We start from the raw sequence: 8,514 nt of genomic DNA on the forward strand, positions 1-8,514 counted from the left end.
TTGTCTCAATTCTGCAGGTGTCATCTCTCAAGGTGCTTTGATGGCCATTGTAATTAGAACATACACCAAAAAATAGCTGTTTGACCTTTGACAACTTTGCAGGCATTTGTCATTCAAAAACTATTAAGGTGGCAGACAAGATAAACATGCAACTTTTTTACCCACTCCCATAATCTAAATGAGATGTGCTGTTCAATTCAAGCATTGTTTTAAAGTGTGGGGTTTTTATTGCTTAGTGGAGTTGACACTGTTCTCATCTAACACTGTATCCAAGAGAGGTGCAAAACTAAATGCTTCTCAATATTTACCAAAAAGAGCAAGATTCTTTCTTCACAGCAGGACTGAGATAAAATACATACAATGCCTGTCTTTATTGCAACACAAGTAAAAATATCCTGTGAGATACATTTTTATAGAAATTATTATACTAAGTAATGGAATTGGCATCTCAAGATAGAATAATTTATGCCATAACAATGAAGTATTCATTCTGCAATGAATGGTAGACCCATGCAAGCACTAGAAATAGTGGATAACTGTAAGGATTTCATTTAAAACTTGGTATTCAAGAGAAAATTTAAATCTGATGTTCCTAATAAAAGAAGGCACTTCTCTGAGCAAAGCCATAATTTTGGGAGAGACACACCCTTTGTCACTTCCAACGGTTAGAAATAGATGAGTCTGCAAAACATTTATTGTAAATTATATCGAGACACAAGTATTTTTTAAGGAAACTCTAGTGCAAAATCTATCCATCTTATGAAGGCAGCACAAAATGCAGCAAGACCAATCCTTTCCTCAAACAGTCTATCATCAAAGTTTAGAAAGATCAAACATAACCAGAATACTACATTTCACCTTCCTGGACAGTCTGTAATTATTTAAGAGAGGCTCGAACAAACCAAACACACCCTTTCCAAATGTGAACTGCATGCCAATTCCCAGGACATTAACTGGGAATTCCACTATCTGATGATATTACACATAAATAGCTCACTGGCAGTCCATCGTTTTTACTTGTCCTGAGGACAAACCTACCAACCTAGGCAAGAGATCCTGAAAGAAATTGCAATAACTGTTTTCTTTTTAAAGGAATTCACCAGGTAAATTGACAGATTAGTGGTGTTTTCACCCTGAAGAGGGAGGACCAGAAGAAAGCTACTGTCTGTTCAGCAGGTTGAAAGGAAATGATCAGCCTTACCTTACCAGACTACAGGTTGTCTCAATAACCTTGGCATGAGCGTACTACCTCACACTTTCTAAAATGTTGGACTCAAGAAAAGAGGATTTCCATGATGAGTTAAAAAAAAAAATGGACTGGTTCCCAACAGAGACTAAACAGGGAAGTATTTCTTTAACTTGTTTTGCTCTTTGAGAAATCTTTTGCAGGTTCCCTTGGTTTTGTTACAGAACCAAGCAATGACTTCCCTGGAGCACACGGCCCCCAGCTCCAGCTGATACACAATCTCAAAAATACACCCAGCAGAACCAGAAACAAGCTCCAAGTTCTGACCACAGCCTGAAAGGCCATTTGCAGCTTGGCTCCCTTTGGAAAGTTGTATCTTCCATGGATCAGCATGTGGTCACCATGGTCTCCTGGTTTATCATACCAGAAGAGTTAAAAGTTGTTTTTCAATGAGGACAAAACATGTAACTACTCTTTAGTGAGCAGAATGCTCAAAAAATTCCCACTGTACCACTAGAAGTCTGGGGAAGAATTAGTTGAGTTTATGAGAAAAAAATCATTGAGTGAAATTAAAAGTGCTTCATCATATAAGTTCCTTAAAATATATAGCATATAATAGCACATATAATAACACATATAATAGCACAAGCTGCAGCAATTAGAAGAAAAAAGGAAAACTTTAACAGTCATTATTAAATTTATTATTGTTTATTCTTGCTAAAGTATGATCAGCTTTTTCAAAACAATGCTCTTTACACTCAAGCAGATCACAAACATGATGTGAATAGCAAATGGAATTGATCAGCTGAACAAATGCATGATTACTGTAGGTATTAAAAACCAGAAGGATCTAGTCCTTCTAGCATCTGAATAATAAAACAAAGCATCTAAAAATCTGAATGAGCTTTCTCACAATTCCATGTCAAACTAGAACAGAATTTTTTTGATATTATTTTCACTAGAGAAACAGTTTATCAAAGCTAACCAGCACATCTCATATAAAAACACATAATGGAAATCCACAGAACTCATCAATCCATAACATTTGTTCTCACATTTGGGGAAAGGAATTCACTCTACCTACAATCAGAAGAAATGGTCTATCTGAAGAGAAGTCTGCTGATAGACTGACTCCCCTGATTTCTGAACACAGACAACTGGAACACTTTCTCAGTATAGCCAAGAGCTTTTTTTCTGCATTTGAGTAAAAAGCAGTCATATAAGAGTGGTAACAGTTTTTGGGGTCTTTTTACTTGAGGGGTTTTTCAGTACTTTTCTAGCAACTGGAACTACCAAATGTTTGGCAGTAACTCCGAGGGTTGTAATAGTCACCTGATAGATGCAATTCAGATTCCTTCACACTTCTGTGTGGAAATATATAAAATGCTGAATATCCTCTACCCAGAGCTTTACACTTGCAATACATCTGTTCACAGCTTTAACTCACCAACTGAACATTGTAACTGTACCCTGCCCAAGGATATACAAGACAACCAGTGAAAACTTCAGTAATCTCCAAAACTTCACACACTGCTTGCAGAGAAGTCTGGAAAAACAGAGGCATTTTACTTTGTTTTGATGTTGTAATTTAGCTGCTTGATGAGTGGAATTTACAGTTTCTTTCTAAACAGCTACCTTTCAAATTTCAGAAATACAGCATGAAGTGCTTTCAGTGGTATTTATTACAGAGACTACTAGTACCCCATTTGAGGCTGTCTACAAACAAATTGTAAAAACACTTCAAAAGCATTAATCAACTTAAAAACATTAATTTCTGCATATATTTTTCTACGTAAGTTGAATCACATTAGGAGAACATACTTTTTAAAATAAGGCTTGAGCTAATTTTAAAGATGGTTGGAAAAGTTTGGTCTACACTGATTAAAATCTATACTTAAATGAAAGGAAAGTTTAACCACAAAAACTGTGCTCATTTTAGAAAAACAAGCATATCACTGCCAAAGTGCTGTCCTAAGTTTAGATTGCTGTCTGACTAAAACATTGTAATTATGAGAAACTAAAATGGATTTCTAAATGTTTCAAGATGAAACAGCCATTGGGTAATTTGCAAGATATGCAATTATCTTCTGAATTCAAACACATAATACTAATAGTCGATCTGAACAAATGCAGGCTGTTTGTGAAGACTGAGGAAATCAATGTTAAACATCAATACCAACACAAGATAGGAGCAACCATAATGAAATCTAAGAGCAGAATTACCAAGTGATGTGGAATTAATTACTTCAAGAATTTTCTTTGAGGAAAAAAAAAAAAGGCTTGGAATCTCTCTCTGTTGCTTCTGTCTCTCCAAGATCTGCTCCAGCTGAACACAGGATCCTCAGGCCTTTTTTCCCCCATTAAAACTACATCAGGAGGCATTTGCCCACACTCTCATGTGTAGGAAGACAGCAACATTTTTACTATCAAACACCAGAGAGGGTCCTCAAATAGATTCATAGGGTCATGGAACATATGTTCTGTTCCTTCACACTTAACATTCATATCTGCATGGAATCATTATCATACTGACCATGCAGAATGTAAAAGGAAACAAAAATTAAACATAATCACACGCTCACCCCAGATCTGTTTGTCCATTTCACGTATAACCACTGTAAATTCCAGTTACTTTAAAAAGTAAGTTAAATCTTGATCTGCAACTATCACTACCAATTTGATGCAATTAGCAGGATTGCAAGGAATTCAAAGTAACTCCATTCTTGTTTCAAAATCATGATTGCATATACTTGTCAGTACCTGCACTGCCTTTTATTGTCTGTCTTTGATTTAGGAAGAAATATTAATGACTTGGTTGTGTTCTACTTCTTGGTCTCCTTTGAAAGCCTGAGTGTTCAGTTGTCTTTTGACTCTTCTGACTACAGCTCAGTCTGTTGTTTCACTGATTTGGTGAAAGGAGTACAAAACAATCTGTCGTTTATACATGAAAACACACAGGAACAGTGAGCATGTCTGGGGGCACAGCAGTTCACAGGACCACCATCATTCAAACAGTAATTTTATAAAGGACCACAAACTTTTCAGAAAAAATCAATTCTCTTTCTACCAGCAGTGTGAGGTGATCCACATAACTGCTTCATACAGACTCATGAGACAGTCTTCATTTGGCCTTCACAGCACCTCTGGAGCTGCCATCAAAGGAGAAGAGCAAATAGAAATCAATTTCTCTCAATGGTAAGAGATGCTGGATGTCTTAAAAATAACAGAACCATTGTAAGCTCACTGAAAAAGCAGCTGAGATTAAGACATATCTTTAAGAAACACTGCAATGAAAGCAATACCTGCTCCCTTGATACCTAAAATAACATCAACAGCAGGTTTTATAGCAAAAGATGCCTGAAACAAGCTCCTCAAGAGATAGGGGAGCTTTAGTATCACACATGCAAAAGCTTGGAAAAACAAGGTGGAAAAAAGCTGTTCTGTTCTCAAGGGGAAACCACCTTAAGCCTATTATCAGATTAAAGGGAAATGAATTTTCTCAAACTCATGAAAGGATAGCGTGCGAACCCAGTGAAGCTACTAATTTTGCACTGGCAAGTAAAGACTCTCCCAGTTTTTAACCCCTAAGCACACAAGAACTCTAATACAAACAAATGTAACTAGGTAAATTAAATTTATTATATCAAAACAAGGTCAAGTTCACAAGTAAACTAGCTCAGCTAAGAGAAAAAAATAGGTAAATGAAGAGACATTTTGGGTATATTTGAAGAATTCTGCTAACGTAGCTCTATCACATCTCACTGTGCCCTGCTACAGCAAAAATCTGGACAATTCACAATGGAGAATTGTCTTTCAGGAACAATTTACTTGTTAGGCCAAAGCAACAAATAGTAAAATCAAACTCTGAGCTTTTGCCCACAGTCAACAAGGACGTGTTCCAAAAATTCAACTCTCCAAAGGTTCCATCTCGCCCTCTCTTAGCCCTAAGTGCTGACCCAGCACCACACACACGACACAAACAGATCAGCTCTCCTCAGGCCAGTGCCAATAGAACATTGAACCAGACTATGGAGCTCAGTGCCTCATGTCTGAGTTCCCAGATTCATGACCTGAAGAAACAAGGGAACAAGGAAGGGACAGCCTTGAACGAGGCTGTACATGGAGGAGAATAAAATAAGGAAAGAAGGACAGAGGAGAACACAGATGATTTGTAAATAATGATGAGGTGGGAAGAAAGCATAAATCGAGACAAAGACTCTGCACATCCCAAGAAGCTGGAAGAAGCAGCCAACAAAATTAAAAAAAAAAAAAAAAAAAAAGTGCTTTGACAAAGCAGAGTTGGGAGTAGTAAGGGGTAGTAGCACATTGAAGGAAAAGACACATGAGACTATCCAAACAAAAAATTAAGAGAAAGAAACTCTATGGGGAAAAGTTTGGACAGAATTAGTTAGAAATCCAGCAGAAGGACAAGAGGATTTGCACCTATGGCAGTTCAGATTAAGAATCTAAGAATCTGGCTTTACTAAAAATAGCTGCTGAAGGAGTAGAAACTCTGCAGGACCAGATGAAACACATGACAGCCCCCACGTGAGCAACTGGAGAAAGGGTTACTTGATCCAGCAAATCCTAACACCGCTAAAACCCCAGATGGGTGTGAAGATGACACCTCATTCCACTTCCAATCTTCTTTCCAAATTGCTTTTGTGGGGAGGCCAGGCAACTCCATGAAAGCAAAACTCATTGAGATTGAGGAGCTGGACCATACCACAATCAAGGTGTCCCTGCAGAATCTCAATCTGGCTTTCACACTAGGGTACAAGATTATCTCTCCTTCAAGATTTGGCCTCATTGAGTACACATGGTGGACCAGCCCCTGAGGTCTAAACAAAGGTTTGTGACTGACTTCCCTCCTTCAGCACAGAAACATCTTGGGAAGCAGTGAATGGAGAAAAAACCCTGGAAAGATGAGAAAGTTCCTTCACAGGCTTATACTCTCTTCACTCTCACCACATATTCCCTACACAGGGCCGACTTCTCTTTTCTTTAAATCGAAACTTTTCGGAAGTTTGAGGTGTAGTTCCCATTTTCTGAATGACCAGTTTGAGAGCTGGTTTCCCGAGGTAGTTTCACATTACGGTTGACCCACAGCTGGGTTACATTAGCACAGAAGGAGAAACAGCTTTCATTCATATCAGAGCAAGCGCTCACTGGAATAACTTCCATCCCCATAAAACTGTTAGATCAACTGTCCCTGAAATCATCCAACCACTACATCCACTACAAAGAGAGTAACCAGAAACCATGGCCAGCGATGGAAAGGAGTGAGACCACACTCTTCTGCAGCAGCCCACACACTGACCAAACTATGAATTCACACTGGTAAAGGGTACCTTGATTTGCTGAGGTACAACTTCCACTGCAGCTTTGCATTCAGCCTATTGGATAATACTGTAAAACAGTGTTAAAGTCATCCAACTCATTTTAGATTTCTGTGTCCAATTTAAGACATATTTTGGCTTTCTTTTTTAAATTCTAGTTTCCCCATTTGTTAAGTAACAATAGGATGGAGGGGGACCTATCTATTAATCTCTGTTTCATAGTGGGATAAACTCATGTTTGAGAAACATTAAAATGTTACCAGGCTACCTACAACTAAAAAGTTCAATGGTCCAAAAGCAGAGGCTGGGTCATGTCTTGAACAGAACACACAGCTGCTACAAAATAAGTGAAATACAGTGATGCTTTCAATCAGTAAGCAAAATATGCTGCCCATTAGTGTAGTCCATTCCACACACTAACAAAAGTAGAGACTAAAGAAGTCCAGTGATCAAGAACCGTATTGCAATGAATAAACACGAGCACCAGTGCGAAGCTGCACAACCAGTTTAACTCCAACATTTATTTTGAGCGTGCAGCTTCTTGCAGCCACAGCTATGTGCTGAACAGCCCGGTTGTGCAAAGCCACGAGCCCTGCTGCAGCACTCACCCTGCACTTGCAGCACCAGAGACCATTCAGGTCGAAGTTGAGCTGTGCCAGAGGGCACATCCAGCCCAGACAGCAGCACACACGCCAGCACCAACGGGAAAAGTGACAACAGACACAGCAACCCAGGAAAACCACCCAGTTACAGCTGGAAAAAAAGCCTGACTGGCTTCTGCGTGTGTACAAGTCAAAACAAGACACTCTGTTTTTCTCCCAAAAGGAAAGATACTAAGGATGAGATTTTAACAACAGGCCTCCGGTTATTTATTCCTCCAGGTGCAACAAAAACAGCAGCACTGAAACCGAGGTTTCGGGTACCGTACACGTCTCACACACACGGAACGCCTCCGCAGACAAGCTCAAGCGCTCTCCTCCATCGCCGCGGCTCCCGGCCCTCCTACAGCGCCATGCCTGCGGAGAAACGGGAGGCGGGTGAGAGCCCGGCGGGAGGGAACGAACCGGCGAGGCCGGGGAGCTGCGGAGCACCGGCGCCGCCACCACCGCCCGCACCGCGGCCCGGCCTCCACCCGTCCGTCCCTCACCTGGGACGGGGCAGCGCCGCGGCGGGAGGAGCTCACGGAGCCGCCGCGGCAGGAGGAGCTCACGGAGCCGCCGCGCCGCCGCCGCCCGCGGGCGCCAGGGCCGCCGCCATGTTCCCGCGGCCTCTGACCCCCTCACTTCCGGTCACGGCGGTCACGCCGTTGCCATGGCAGCGCTCCGGGCCGGGCCCCTTAAAGGGACCGCGCGGGAGAGGGCTCGGAGCGGCCGGGGGGGCGCGGGGGCTCCGCGCCGCTCCTGAGGGGGAACAGCGGGGCCGCGGCTATCGGGGGGACAAAGCAGCCGTCTGTGTTCGGGGATTAGCCCGAAATGGACTGAAAGTGATTCATCCGGCCCACAGCGCTGCACGAAGGGGAAAACCGTACCAGTGTTTAGCTGCAGAATTTGTCATAAAATACCCTGTGGGGTGGGAGAGCAGTGGAAAACGACCGTGGCATGATTTCCACTGCTGTGAGGAGATGGTTTCTCTGAACTTTCCCCGAAACAGGCTGTATTTTCAGTTTTTATTGCACCGCCTGTGCCGCCACTCACTGTTGATGGAGTTAACCTCTTTATACTCTTTCCACGTGTATGTTTTTATAAGGTAAACAAACCTTTGTGAAACCCCCAGTCCAAGAAGGGAAACTCCAGGAGGCTTTAAATAAAGTTTTATTTAACTCCGAAGGGAGTCCATGCCCAGCTGACAAGAGCTGCTGAATGAAGACCAAAGCAACTTGGGCTCTCTTTCTGATTCCACATCAATTCCAAGTGCGTAGACGAACGTCTTCCTCTGCAAAACTCCTGCAAAGTACAAACGAAGGGCAAAACCTGGTCCTATACCCACTTA

The 8,514-nt window shown here is 41.6% G+C and overlaps 1 protein-coding gene across 5 annotated transcripts in view; it reads right to left on the minus strand.

Annotated features, from left to right (window-relative positions):
• LCLAT1 (lysocardiolipin acyltransferase 1) overlaps positions 1 to 7,825 on the minus strand; it is a 112,062-nt gene extending 104,237 nt beyond the window's left edge. For 3 of the 5 annotated variants that reach the window (XM_063391164.1, XM_063391165.1, XM_063391167.1), the window contains exons 1-2: positions 7,673 to 7,824; positions 7,454 to 7,541 (exon numbers count right to left, since the gene is read on the minus strand). The gene's annotated coding sequence lies outside the window, so the exon portion shown is untranslated. Of the gene's footprint in view, positions 1 to 7,448; positions 7,542 to 7,672 lie in introns of all 5 variants that reach the window. The other 2 variants (XM_063391168.1, XM_063391166.1) reach the window with 2 other exon arrangements.
• Positions 7,826 to 8,514: the final 689 nt, after the last annotated feature.

This window comes from Prinia subflava, chromosome 2 (genome assembly GCF_021018805.1).
Source record: "Prinia subflava isolate CZ2003 ecotype Zambia chromosome 2, Cam_Psub_1.2, whole genome shotgun sequence".
NCBI classification, from domain to species: domain Eukaryota; kingdom Metazoa; phylum Chordata; class Aves; order Passeriformes; family Cisticolidae; genus Prinia; species Prinia subflava.